Source organism: Bubalus bubalis, chromosome 18, assembly GCF_019923935.1.
Source record: "Bubalus bubalis isolate 160015118507 breed Murrah chromosome 18, NDDB_SH_1, whole genome shotgun sequence".
In the NCBI taxonomy this organism is placed as follows: domain Eukaryota; kingdom Metazoa; phylum Chordata; class Mammalia; order Artiodactyla; family Bovidae; genus Bubalus; species Bubalus bubalis.
Window position 1 is genome coordinate 41,523,473 of NC_059174.1, and position 15,259 is coordinate 41,538,731.

The 15,259-nt window shown below is 44.6% G+C and overlaps 1 protein-coding gene across 2 annotated transcripts in view; it reads right to left on the minus strand.

The window, feature by feature from the left end:
* The window catches only part of TSHZ3 (teashirt zinc finger homeobox 3), a 69,841-nt gene that overhangs the window by 38,241 nt on the left and 16,341 nt on the right, over positions 1-15,259 (minus strand). Inside the window, exon 1 of one of the 2 annotated variants that reach the window (XM_044932166.2) lies at positions 1-3,243. This exon is cut by the window's left edge and continues 7,987 nt beyond it. The exons of the other annotated variant lie outside the window; for it this stretch is intronic. The gene's annotated coding sequence lies outside the window, so the exon portion shown is untranslated. Of the gene's footprint in view, positions 3,244-15,259 lie in introns of those variants that run through there. 2 annotated transcript variants of the gene reach the window in all.

Here is a 15,259-nt window from a genome sequence, read left to right on the forward strand (position 1 = left end):
TTCCACCTCTCTGGGTATCCCCCCAGCCCCATCCAGAGCCCAAGTAGGCCAGCTGCCCAGGAAGGCAGGAGAAAGCATAGACGTGCTACAGTCCAAACCCCCAGCCTGTCCAGGGCAGCTGCTCCAGCCAAACCACACCAGGTGACTTGCTGCAGCCCCTCCGGATGCTGGGACCCTTAATGGTAGATTCTATGGATGAAGAGATGTAAAGAGCTGGGGGACTCTGGCTTCACCTCACTACCCAGGTTCTGCAAGGATTCAGACCTGTCTGCTGTGTCTCCTGGCCCTCATATCCTTTCCTTCAAATCTCCTTGCAACACTGATCCTACTGGCCAAGCATGGCAAGGATCACTGAAGGCCTGGGAGCTTCCTGCTAAAATTAAGACAAAGGAAGGGAACAGGATTCTAATGAAGACAGAAGCACAAGCCAGGTGTGGGCAGAGCAGCAGGACATAAGCACAGAGCATGGCCTCCCTGGCAGCGGAACCTCTCCTGCACCTGCCCAGGGACCAAGGGCGAAGCAGCAGAGCCTCCCCTGTCCCACCACCCCCAACTAGGCTGACTTGCCATCCTTGTGTTTTTTCTTTTTTTAAAAAAAAAAAAACTTTCTTCCGGAAATTAGACCTGAACATCCGGGATGGGAAAATCACAAATCCAAGTTCATTTATAAACTTTTCGCCCTGTGCCTCTTTCGTGTCCGGGTCCCAGGTGGCAGGGGTGCCCCCAGCCCTCCCTGGCAAGCGAGTCCAGCCACATTGACTGGTCTGTGTGTGAATGTTCGGCTGCAGGACTGTAAAAGCTCCCTTTACCAAAATCAATTCAAAGACTCAAAACAATCTATTGAAGAGTTTTGCAGCTAGCTTTTAAACCACTTATAAAAGACAACACACAGGAAAAATTAACCCCTGTGGCTCTATTAGGAACAGTATAATAAATGTACATTTAAAAGATCTATAAACACATATTTATCTGCAAAATGTTCTTGCATAAAACTGTTATTGAAAAGGCTTTCATTTTATCTTTGTGTTATTGTAATTTTATTGAATTGCTTATTCATTCTTTGATATTGTATTTTAATGGTATTATAAATCTGTTTTATGTCTGATAGGAGCCTCATTGTAAACTGATATAACAGATAATATGGCAATTCACCATAAAAATTCTAAACCAAAAATGCAGATCAGAACGCAAAGAAGCACTTTAATTCATTCTCGGTTTCTTTTCATTTTATTTTTTAATTATTTTTCATGTGCCGGTTGCCATCTGTTGATAAAGAATGGTTGTGAGAAACTCACTGTACAACACAATAGGAACTTTTTGTATAATTCTATTCATAAAAAATGATAACAGTATAAAAGCATTACACTCCTCTAGACTGAGGATCATTAGCAAGTTCATTGTATAAACTGATTTAAATTAGTCACTTTGGGAACAAAATCCTTTTTTGTAAAATATCTTATTTTGGGTAATTTTTAGTATCATGAATAATAGAACAAAAAAAACCCACTTTCTAAAATGTCTCCTATTATTTTTATCCCTTTATTAAAAACAATGAAAAACTATTATGATAAAAGATGGTATCAACATGTACAGCAATTATGTCATAAACTCAACTATGGCTCAGAAACTTAGCAGGAAGTTCATTCAATAAAAGTATCTTAACTTGCCATCTCTAAATGATAAAATCTCCATTATCAGAAGGAAGTGATCTGGTCACCACTATTGTGGCAAACACCTAATCCCCAGAGTAGGGCTTTATAGCATCTCTGGTGCCTCCTTGCGGGTGCATCCCGTGGCTGTGGACGTTCCCACCAGCCTGGTGCCAGGGCTAAATGCATCTAATTACTTTTAGCTCAGTCTCTCCCATGGTCACATGAACCTGATCCTAGAGACCTGAGCAGTTGCCTTTCCTGGGTGAGGAGATCTGGATATAAAAGCCTGCATCAAAACCGTCCTGTTAAAAGTCACACAATTCATTCCCCTAAAGAAAAAGAACAACAAGACTTAGGGAAAGTGTGGATCATCACCTAACAACGTAGCAACACGGCAGAAACAAGCAAGCTATGAATAGCAGCTGCCAAGACTGCCCAGCTCTGCGGCAGATCAAAGAATGCTATAAACACAAAGGGCTCCTATCTGAAAAAGACAAAATTATTTTTTTAATTCTTTAAGAATTTTGCACATAAATCATTTGCAATAAATACTTTCAGTTCCACTGGGAATTAGATACACACACACACACACACACACACACACACACACACACACATAAACATATGACAATCACTCAGTGAGATGTAAGTAAACCGCACTGAAGACATGATAATGGCTGAAGGACCAATAAGAGCAGACAGGTTGACAGAGCCAACCTGGTCTTTTAACCTGAGCTTCTCACCTGAGTCACAGTCCCTGCAGGGGGATGCGGCCAGTACCAAGGAAACCAGTGGGCTTGCCCACCAGGCACTCAAAGCCCCTCAAAGCACCACCCGGTAAAAAAAAGAAGTTTCTACTGGAAGAACTTTGAAGAGGGAAAAAACAGCCACCATGACAACAACAAAACGCTTTTGCTCATCCTCCAAAACAACCATCTCTGAAACAATGGGCTGACCGAGACTGCAGCTTCATCTCCTGAATGATGTAGACTCTTTAGCTGTGACCCCTGCAGAGAGAAGTGATGAGTCCTTGGGTTCCTAATTCTTTGCTAAATAATCAGCTGATAGCATGATCTCCCTAAACAGAAACCTAAGAGACAGTGTGGCTGGGAAACCATAGCTTAGAGCTGGAAATGATCTTAAGGATCAGCCAGACCACACCCGGAAGCATTTTCTCTCCTAGGATTCGCTACATATGAAAATTCATGCAATATATATGTAGGTACTTAAATATAATAAAACAAATATCTGCAAACTAGAACCCAATATGAGAATCACCACATTACCACCGGGCTTCTCCCATCAAGCAGGTATCCTGGACACAAACACATGTTAACCCCCCAACAGAATCCCATTTCCTTCTGAGCGTTATAGAGATGATTCCCAGCCTGCATGGAGCCTTGATCTGCTTCATCCTCTCCTGCTGTGTTTCTAAGATCCACCCCTGCTGTTGCATGTGGCTTGGGGTCCTTCATTTTTACTGCTCTTTAATATTCCCTTGTGTGAATATTTTTTAACCTTTAAAAAAAAAAAAAAAAAAAGATGGACCAAGCAAAAGATGTTTTACTGTGAGCTGACACTGATGTGACAAATCTGCTAGGTCCCTTGCCCCACCACCCAACCCCCGACCCCCACCCAGGAATAGGATCTGCAATCGTTCCTGTGTTGGGGGTTACATGTTTCCTCTCCTGCCCATCTGGGGAGGCGCATCTGCACAGTATGACCTGAATTGCTGACCTCTCCCCTGACCTAAGCTTTTGCAGGTTGTTGTAATTAAGATACGACCAGGTGCTGTCCAAGAGACTATACTAATGACCACCTGGCTGCAGGAAGGGGTGTCTGCAGAGCACCTGGCTGAAGGGGGGCCGGCCAGGAGGCTTAGAGCTCCCTGACTCTTGATGCACAGAAGTAAGGAACGGTTCAGTCGCAGGTCTGGGAGCCCTTCCATGCTTTGGTTAACATTTTTATCTCTGTTGGAGACTGTTACTGAATCCTGAGCAGTTGAACTCTAGCACCAGTGAAGGAGAAGATGGAGCTCCTTTCCCTAAGGGCCGTGCTGGGATGGTTAGTAGGCCTTAAGACAGACCTTCTGACCAGGCAGCCTCCTCGCACTTCCTCCAAAGGGGTGAGTTTCTGCCTTGGGATTTTTAAACCATAGTTTTTGGTAAGTGTCAATGTACAGTTAACCTTCTGTATCCAAGGATTCGTGGATTCAACTCACTTCAGATTGAAAATATTTGGGGGGGAAAATTCCAGAAAGTTCCAAAAGGGGGAAATTTGAATTTGCTGCTCACTGGCAACTATTTACATAGCACTTACTGTGTACTAACAACTATTACATAGTATTTGGGCTTCCCAGACAATGCTAGTGGTAAAGAACCCACCTGCCAATGCAGGAGACATAAGAGACACGGGTTCGATACCTTGGTTGGGAAGATTCCCCTGGAGGAGGGCACGGCAACCCAGTCTAGTTTTCTTGCCTGGAGAATCCCCATGGATAGAGGAGCCTGGCAGGCTGCAGTCCATGGGGTAGCAGAGTCAGACATGACTGAAGCCACTTAGAATGCACGCACGTAGTATTTACATTGTGTTAGGTATTATAACAGAGAAGGCGATGGCACCCCACTCCAGTACTCCTGCCTGGAAAATCCCATGGACAGAGGAGCCTGGTGGGCTGCAGTCCATGGGGTCACGAAGAGTCAGACACGACTGAGCGACTTCACTTTCACTTTTCACTTTCATGCATTGGAGAAGGAAAGGCAACCCACTCCAGTGTTCTTGCCTGGAGAATCCCAGGGACGGGGGAGCCTGGTGGGCTGCCGTCTATGGGGGTCGCACAGAGTCAGACACAACAGAAGCAACTTAGCAGCAGCAGCAGCAGCAGGTATTATAAGCAATCTAAGGGTGATTTTCTTGTAAAGTCCCCACCTCCCCCCAGGTCCTTGTATTCTAAGGTAATGCTCTGCACCTCATTCATCTTTCCAACAGAGGGAGAGGTAATGATGGTGCTGGAAGGCGAAGGCCCCTGCTTAGCAGGCAGGCAGAGCTGGACACCTCGCTGAAGGCACCCTGCGAAAGCCCTACTGCAACTCACAGCATCCCTGGACACATCTCCTGACATCATCAAATGGCTCCTCCTGAAATGTCCCAAAGATGATTTCTTTTTTTTTTTAACTGTCCACCTTTAGAGTGTACTTCTGGTTACCTTTATCAAGCTTAATTGGGAAGGTCACACTCTCCTTGGAACTGCATGGAGACCCACTAGTGCCAGGATGTGTGTGTAGAACAGACCCCAGTATAGTAAAAGCAATGGTCCTGACCGTAGTCAGGGTGCCAGGTCAGGATTATCCAATACAGACTGTTTATTTTCTCATTTCCTGGACATATGCAATGGCAGGCCCAGTGTGGGAAGGGCCACTTTCCCTCAAGGCGCTGTGTGTGTGTGAAAGGTCGAGGAGAAAAGAGAGAGAATAAAAGAAAGAGAGAGAGAGAGAGTAGGAGAAAGTTGAGCCTAGGATAAAATGATGTGAAAGTGAGAGTGTTAGTTTCTCAACTGTGTCTGACTCTCTGTGGTTCTATGGACTGTAGCCTGTCAGGATCCTGTCCATCAGATTCTCCAGGCAAGAATACTGGAATGGGTAGCCACTCCCTTCTCCAGGGGGATCTCCCCAACACAGGGATCAAACCTGAGTCTCCTACATTGCAGGGAGACTCTTTACCATCTGAGTCACCAGAGAAATATTTAATTTTTACATGAATGAATACGTGAAGGAATGAATCATTGAAGTAAATGAGTAAATTAAGGAATGAAAATGAATGAGTACCTTCTGCCTGGCCACAAGGGTCTCTAATACAAGACAGGATCAACATTAGGTCCAAGGGTGACTGGCATATGTCTATTGTTGAAAATTTGAGATGTAAAGGCATATAAAAGAAAAGATAAAGAAGAAAAAAACAACTTCGATTTGGAGGACTATAATTCTTTTCCTAGTCTAACAAATTCATGTGTGTGAGTGTGTTGGGTTTGTGTTGTATTTGACAACCTGCTTTTTTGTGTGTTATGTTTGACAACCTGCTTTTTTCATCCAACATGGAAGCTGAGAACTTAACGCTCACATGGAAATTGTTTTGAACAAGTCTTCTGCTAGCAAGTGCTGAGATACCCCCAAAGGTGACCATCCAGTCCCAGAACCAAAGGCTAGGTCCTCCTCTCCAGGGAGAAGTCTGTGCCCACCTCAGCCCAGCACTGCACTGATACCATCCATCCGTCCCTCCCTCTGCTACAGAGCACAGCACAACCGTGAGCCTCCGTGGAAGGTGACTGGCAACCTTCACCATTGAGTAATTTGAAATATTTGAAAACCTAGAAAAATAAATACTGCACTCCTGTGAATAGGTTTAATTACATGAAAAATGAATTTATTTCAGACCTCAAGACTCATGAGCATTGCCATTTAAGAAAAAAGACAAAGCATAATTCGGTCAAATGCACATTTTTCTTTGTACTATTTTTTTTCTGGATTTTTGGTGTGTGTGTGTGTGTGTGTGCATGTGTGTTTCCACCTCTGCAAGGATCCAGTGTTGAAGAACCCTTTGTAAAGCTCTCGGCAATGCACAATGACTCGTGAACTTCACACTAGTAGACCCACGATGAGCTCTAAGAAATGTCTGGGTCGAGGCCACAGGAAGAGCCTGGCTTGTGCCCACCGGACACACGGGGCAGCCCCACCTCAGTTCTCACCCTCAGGTTGAAGACCGAGCCCACGATAACCCCCAGTGCTGTCGCCTACCTTAGAAGGGTATTTCTCCCAGATGCTGGAGGCAGCAGCTGCTGTTCCGACCTTGAACCTACAGCACCCACCCTGCCCGCTGTGAGGGGTCTGAAGATGCTGCGGTGTCTTCCTGGGCACCCTCTCCACGCACTGCAGGATCTGCCCCGGGGAGCACACTACCCTCCAGGTGGGGAACCACAAGGGCGCAGGGATCGAAGCCAGGAGGGATGTCACAGTTTGAGGAGGCTGGCTCTCTAGTTGGGCATCGACTCGAACAGGCCAGCCCCTGGAGTCGGTACACACTCACACATACACACACACACACGCACAGGCTGGCCTACTGCATGGGATCCAGGCCACTAGGAAGGCAGCCAACGGTGCTTTTAAAGCATTACTATTATTTTTTTTAATTTAGTAGACCTGTGAGTTTTCTATAATTAGAAAGCAACTGTTTGAATTTTTATTTTTAATGTTTACAATTTGACTCTTCAGAGTGAAAACTCCAGTAGCAAGATCTGGACCAAAATTAATTCTTACAGTTGACTTCAACTGCACACACCCCTCCCCAATACAAACAACGGTGCCAAGGCGAGGAAAACGAATATAATTTATTTAAATGCCCTGATTTCTCTGATGCCAACGTGAAATAACAGGGGCTTTAAGTTCAGACACAACTTCTGGAAACTGAAGCTGTTCCCGTGCAGCGATTGGGAGCACTTTCCTCCACCACGTTGCAAACTGGGAACAGAGGCCTGGCGCCCAGCGAGCAGGGATCTCAAGGGGGGAGGCGCAGGGCTCCTCTGCCTGCCCCACGCTGACCCATCTGGACAGGGCACTTTCCAGACAGCGTCCTGCACCAACTTCCCGAGGCCCTCTCCCTGCACCGCTTCCAAAACAAGGGCCAACCCAACCCGAAGGGTGAGGAGAGAGCCTTGTGTTATTTAGGCCAAGTCCGGAGGGGAAGACACTTTAAAATGAGACAATCTCTGGGCTCAGTGATTTCATGGAAGCACAATATCTTTTTTTCAATTCTATGAGTGGAAAGTGAAGAAACTATTTTCATATGAGCATATTTTTCTCCAAGGAACAGTTAGAGAAAAATGCTGATGTGGTGTCTCAATACATTTTACGACAACGCCATCAATTACATAAAAACACAATTAAGTCACTGTTTCAAAATCCTTAAATATTATTCAGCCAAAACCCAAAAGGACATTTTCAGTGTTCTCTGGTCATTATCTAAGGAGCTGCGTGCTGGAGCCAGCCACCTCCGCCGTACTCTGCAGGAGCTAAACATAGACAATCCGCGGTCACAGCACCTCCCTGTCCTGGCCGCCAGGCTCCGCGAGCATCCTCAGGTAACGGGGATACCAGCAGAGCAGGCTTCTGCAGTCCAAACACAGAGCCAAGTTTTAAATCACTCCCTGCCTTTGTCAGTGGGGTTCAGCCAGGAAGTGACCATGTGAACTTGGGCTGGTCCCTTTCCAACTCTGGGCTTCGGTTTTCCCATCCATCAAATGTGGCTGTCAGTCCAGCTGAATCGAAAGGACTCTGATCCCAGGAATTTAACACCTATTTTCTGTCATCCAGAGATTTAAAGTAAAAAGACAAAAAAAGGCCAGATGACTACGGGGATTCATCCACTTTCACGTCTGTATCCTATTTTAGATGCATGGAGATGGGCTGAGGCCTTGCTAAATAAGCAAGAGGAGGGGGTTGCTGACTGTGGTTCTGTATTACCAAGGCTCTGACAGCCAGTCCACGTCAGGGGCTCACTCCCACGTTGCTGTGGGAGAAGGAAAATGCGTATAATCTTTTGGAAGAACAATTTGGATATTTACCATTTTGTTAACTGAACAAAACCCTTTCAGCTAACATTTCTGCTGTATCCCACCAAGATGTAAGTGAAGGATATTACTGTATCAAGATGTATGCAGCATGTTCACTGTGGCCCTGTTTGCTGAAGGAAGGACTAGAAACAGAGAAAAGTCCTTCCAGAAGAGAAACGCATTCTTGGAAGTAACAGGCCCCCCTTAAAAAAGCAGGAGGTAGCTCTACACAAATACTATCATGTGTAAGAATATAAGTAACAGGATATGATATAAGATGGGCACTGAGATATATAGTTTGCCACCGTTTCATTTTGAAACTGTCATACATACGGCAGAATTTAAAGAATTTTACCTGTAAACCTATCCACGGTCTAGATTCTACCTTTTACATTTTTTACTTGACTGGCTTTATCATGTATGTCTATCCATTCTTCCAGGTATCTTAAAATCTGGGTGTATATCAGAGCAAATTACAGATGTCCAAGATGTATGTTCGGAGAAGGCAATGGCACCCCACTCCAGTACTCTTGCCTGGAAAATCCCATGGATGGAGGAGCCTGGTAGGCTGCAGTCCATGGGGTCGCTAGGAGTCGGATACGACTGAGCGAGTTCACTTTCACTTTTCACTTTCCTGCATTGGTGAAGGAAATGGCAACCCACTCCAGTGTTCTTGCCTGGAGAATCCCAGGGATAGGGGAGCCCGGTGGGCTGCTGTCTATGGGGTCACACAGAGTCGGACACGACTGAAGCGACTTAGCAGCAGCAAGATGTATGTTTCACTGCAAATGGAAAGGTAAGGTAACACAGAGTGAATATGTGTATTTATGATTTTAAATATCTGGAAGGATATACCTCTGGTGGCAGTGCCTGCCCCCAGGAGGGGGGGAACTCTCTTTAATTCTTTACCCTTTGATTCTCTTGGATTTTGTATTATGTGCACTGTTGCTTTTTTAATTAAAAAAAATTAAAATGCATTTAGTTTCATGAGGGAAAGCTATTGTCAAGTCTTTGAGGCTCTACATGTACAGCTTCTGTGGAGTAGCCCTGCACACATAGAAGTCTGGCGCACGTGTGTTCGGATGAGTGTGTGTGTGGGCACATGCATGTGTGCGTGCACACAGGATGCTGTGAGATTGCAGATGGAGGCTCGTGCTTGCTTCTCGTGATATATCACTCTAGGTCACTTTCTCCTGGAACTGAAGTCTTGAGGTGTGGGGCAAGGATCTTAGGGAGACTCATTATTTAATGTCCAAGTAAGCGGCCATAAAAGGCAGCCTGTTTGTTGCTGTTAAAGAGAACAGAGCACATGGAACACATTAAGGCCGGGCAGCCCCTCTGCGGAAGGTTAGCTGTGTGCTCCGATGCCCGTGTCTCAGGCTTTCTTACTGTAAACATCTGTGCAACTTCAAATAAATATCCTCCCAGCATCTCATGCAGCCTTGGGTTCCGATGGAAACCCTATGCAACATGGTCCAGTGTGCGTGGGCCAGGGACACATCCAACTTCAGGAAAAAGTATAGCTCCATGTTAAGAATGCTGGAAAAGGTGTCCTAAAGAGGGGTGACCATTACAGAATGTGAGTCCTTACAGCATTCAATCAGACTGCTGAAAGACGTTGGTTTTCTGTTTCTTAAAAGAAATGGCCAACGACGAAGAAGCCAGAAGAAAAAATATATAATTAGCATGCTCACGGTGAACAGTGTTGTAGGTCAAACATTCAAAGAAAAAAAATATTCCACAGCAACAGCTGATGTGTTCATCAGTCTATGATATGTTCACAGAATTCCCTTCTTTCTTAAGATCTGAAACTTGAGGGTCTGGACTTTCAGCCTCTGGGTTATGGGTGCATGTTTGCCCAACAGCGATGGATTTTCATGTAGTGTGTTTTAAAATCTGGGAATCGTATACCTTATTCAAGAAATAGTAACATCAAAAATAGAGATCACTGAAAATGTGATGAGTTATGTCAGGCTAAATACCTGAAATCTTTACTTTCCTATACATGAAAAGGTGTCAGTACTCATGAAAGGAAAAGAAGTGTAATTTATTAGAATTCTGCTTATTATGTTTGAAAACATGCATGAAGCTGGTTTTTCTTTTCTTTGGAAAGAATAAGACTATGAAACATTGATTTCAACCAAATTACATATGTATTAGACATATATAAACATACACATGTACTTGCACACATATATAAACACACACAATATATAAATTGATCCAGGCATTTTACTTAAAGACAATAGAATCCAGGCAATCTATATCTTATCATATATCTAAGAAAATCTCCAATGTGTTACCAAAACTCCCAAATTCAATACACAAAATGAAACTAATTACATTGGGGGAAAAAACAGAAATGAGAAAATGGACTGCTATATTCTCTTATTTATTTAACGTTCTCCTTTTCTGGGGGTTATTTGGACAGTGTCTCTGGTTGCATCTGCAAACCAATACATCTGCTGTCAGATCACTAAGGCATTTGACAACATCATTGTAAAACCTTTAGATACTGAGATATCAATAATTAAATGCATTCACTTCACACTTTGTTCTTGCGGATACCAGCTATTTATCTCTGTCCTCAGAAGAAGCTAATGGTGTAATGGGCAAAACATCAAGAATAATTAAGAAAAACGTTGCTATAAACTCCATCAGAAGATGTAAAACTTATACCTGGGACCCCAGCTGGAATTCATTACTGCAGGATCCACCTTGTACCAAATACATTGTGCTGAAAAGTGAAATGCTCAACTCAACAACAGGTAACTCACATAGTCTACACTGTGGAAAAAGACCACCTTGAGGTGCGTCTCTGAGTGTATGTATTGGAAGGACCTCGATCTGTGCAAATATCATCAGAGTCGGGGTAGCAGGCCACATCAGTGTGGGCCAGGTTAGGGTTAAAGTTAGGTTAAGGCAAAGGGCTACACTCAGGGGCAGGTGGATCCCACCCTACAGAAACTCACCTCCCAGTCTAGCAGAAGATGCTTCAGGATTGTTTGTATAATTAGGGGGTACTAAGATAGAAATTCTGAGAATATTTTCTTCAAGAAATGACCGAGTAAATCATAAACAGCAGGTCCATATTTCTTTTAGTAGAAAATATCATTCTCCTTTCATACCCCACAACAATACAAAGGGAGAAATTATTATTATTATTTTCAAGTAAGGGTCAGGCCTACCTGGTATATAAGCCTTGAAATAGAAGGTGCTATTTTAAATCAGGAACAATGAATTACAATACCATAGACACACTGCAGATATCGTCATTTAAGAATAAAGAATTATCTGGAACCACAGCAAGGGAAGACAGCTTTGAAGAGGCAGCCTCTCAGATAAGCAGTGTCAGGCATTTGCATATCCTTTCAAAAAATCTCTATTTTAGTTGTTGCCTAAATGGGAGTAGTTTCCTGTCACTGCACACTATGTGACCCGCTGGTCAGCCTCCCAACAACAGAGGTCACAACGGCTCCCGTGTCCACCTGCAGACTTCAAAGAGTCACGACGACAGAAGTCAACGTTCCTGTTTCATCATTCAATTATACCAGATTCCCCTCCCAATCTCTGTGGGCGAATTCACTGCACTAAAAACAGTTATCTTGCTATTAATGACAAAGATATGGAAAACATGGGACTGAAATATGTGATCCAAACTTAGGGAGAAGGAATGTTACAGGAACTGCTTTGTCAACCCTAATTGTGTAATTACTTCTTGGCTTGGTCACCTAAGCTCAGAGCAAGAAATAAGAGACAATGGTAATTTCTTACTGCTGAAATGAAGGTGTCAAGCTGTCTTGTGTGTTCTGTGTAAGCAGAGCTAAAGTTTACATTTATATCATGTTACCACAATTACCATCTTCCAGAGCACAGCAAGAAACGAACAGAAGAAGGTCAGCCCTCACAACGGGCACACGAAAGTCTACCTGCACAAATACTTATTTAATTTAGCCACAGTTACAACATATCTGTTTTCGGTCACCATCTCAGCCCCCATTTTTCGCATCAGTGAAATTGGTAAACTGCTCCCAGCAACTTGTATACTAATAGCAATAAAATCATCCTTTAAAAATGGTGTTCATAAATTGGCTACTAATAATAACTAACCACTAGATGGCTTTAGATTTTTTACCTCTAAACATCTGAAAAAAAAAATAAATAAATAAAAAAAAAATAAACATCTGAAGGTGAATTATCTGTGGTCTTGGGGTTGTTTGCTTACCTCAGTTAAAGGCCGGCATCAAGACTGAAGTCTAGGGGGAGCCCTGGGGACAGTGCCCGGGGGTGTGAGCATTTCGGGTGGGGAAGGCTGCAGGCCTACCCTGCAGTACGGCTCCATAGCCCCCAAGTAGTTGGAGAAATCATTACATGGGCACACAATCCTAGCTTCACTCCCATCAGCCTCCGGTCAGCTAAGAACAAGGACCACGTGCGAAAAATGTTTTTTTTTTTTTTCACACCAAGTACAAACCACTCCTCATTCTAATGGAGGAAAAAAAAAAAACAAAAAAGCAGAGACACACTAGGAAGAGGGAAAAAAAAAAAAAAAATGAAATTCCATTATAACTGGCTTCCTCAAGCCCCAGCCTAGGATGTGAGTAATCACAAAAACTGTAATATCAGCTTTTTATGTTTTCCTTACACTGGGTTCCTCCTTTATTTCCTTTCAAAGGGGTCAGGATCTTTTTCTTTTTATTTTTTAATTCATAAAAGCTGCTCTGTGATTACTGAAAGGTTGGTTTCTGTCTGTAACAGCTCTGCCTTCCACGACAGTCGTAAATTTGGAGGCAAAAAAAGAAAACTTGCACAAAAATCTCTCAGCAGCTGTCCTGAGTATATCTCAAAACCTATCCAGTCTCATGTCCAGGTCTTCTGGAAACCTCTAATGGGCCAGCATGCTCCAGGCAAGCTGGCCAGCACCCTGAACCAGGGGCTTCAGGCAGAGGCCTTGCCTGCCCACCCCATGCCTCCCATGCAGGCACCAGCGAGAGGCCAGTGAGCCATATCCCCCTGGCCTGCCCCCTGTCCCAGCCCAGGCCAGCCCCTTCTCAGTAGCATCCGAACCTATCTTCCCCGGCTCCATTTTCTCCTTTCCACTACCTCCCACCCTAACTAGTGATGGGGGTGGGGAGAAAAAAAACAAACTTAGCATGCTGTGTGGTCCACATCCCTTTGGATTCAAAACATCAATGAGCTTTTTTAATAAGTAGCCAAGTTCCATCTAAAATTAAAATTAAAAAAAAAAAAAAAGGCTGGAACTCCTATCTCCTCTTGGTCATGAAGCAGACCATGCGGGAGCGTGATTCTGGATGCGGATGGAGACTCTTGGAAATATATTTTCCCAGTTGCTTCTGCTGGCGGGGATACTGTCTAGAGAAGGTGGTCAGTGCCCCAGGGCATGGGATACCCAGCATCTGTGTGCCCCCTCACTGCCCCCGGCACGGTTGACCCCACAACGAAGGGATGGGCGCCCACTAGTGGGAAAGGCAGCGCCTGCCCGGTTCCCTCAGGTGGACGTGGGCCCCCTGCAATCTCCCTCTACCCAAGAGCAGAGGTGAGAACCAACCCCACAAGACCCTCTGCCCCTGCATCCCTCTCCAGGCTCCATGAAAGAAACAGCAACACATCCCTGCCCTAGAGAGACACTTCAACTAAACCAAAGCATCTGAGAAGCAGGGTTCTTACAGGAAATTTGCACAGAGCAATGCCCAGCCTTCATGGGCTCACCTATACTGGAACTACAGGAAACGTGTCTGTAAGGAAGGACATGTCTAGAAGAATTTTTTTGGTGCATTGATGAATTAAAAGAAGTGCATTAATTTTCTCTCATAGCATGCAATAGCTTATATTTATCACTTTTGTCTTTGTCACAGATATTGTGTCTGCCGTGAATTGTTTTTTAAAAATTCATCTGCCTTTATACAAACACCCAAACGATCACAGCAATCCTAATTTCCAGTGGACCAGGCTACGACCTGCCAGGAAACTTCCTGACCGCTGCTCTACTCTGCTCGCTGTGCTCTGCCATAGCGCAGGGAAGTGAAACCCTCTGGTAAAGACAAATTTTCTGGAAATGTCATGGATGCACAGGGAGAGGAAACTGCACACAGTTGCAGGAAGCAAGGCAGGCGCTGTCTCACTGTGGCCAAGGGCCCTGGCACTGCGTGTCTGCCAATTGCCACCTACTGGAGTGTCTGTGCTATCCGGTCAGGCCGTGACAGTCTATTGATTTTAATAGAACGTCCATTTTTCTATTTCCACATCAGGGCACCTTGCACTTCCATGGGAAGGGAGACTCTTTCTGGGCAGAGTGGCTGAGTCTCTGCCATGCCTGCTTCCCCAACAGCAGAGGCCACCTCCTCAGCACAGTTCCTTCTGGGCCAGGGCGACCACAAGGTAGGCTGTACATGCTCCGTACAGCCAAGGGCATCCCCTTCCTACCGTCTCCCTTTTCCTACAGTAGCTGGGGCTCCAAAACGCATGCTTCCATTCACAAAAATGCATACGATTGCTTGCGGGAGGGACAAATTATGTTTCCTGAAAGACCCTTTGTCGTGTGCTAACATCACCGTCTAACTGCTGGCTCAACCTGTTTCTTCAGTTGTCAATGAGGTGTGTGCTCTGTACCTCCTGACAATATAATCGTCATAAACTTTATTATTACATCTGGAATTTCATGAAATGCTCAGTAATTGATGACAGAGGCACAGCCCAGAATGCTGCTCCCACAAGCTCTGCCACAGTTCCAGTAACCTAACTGCTTAATACTCCTGGAATGTATAAACAGTGTTAACCGCTACATTCCCCACACTGACAAGGCAGAAGGAAGCCACCGAGTAAGTGCCATCTGAGAGCAAGAGAGGATTCTCACTTGCGGAGAAAAACGTCCTCCTGGGATGTAAGCTGAGATCACGCTTTTGGGGGCGATGAGGGCAGATGACCCGTTATCAGATGTGATTTGGGGCTGACACACTGAGATTATCAGCTGGATTTGGGAACTGAA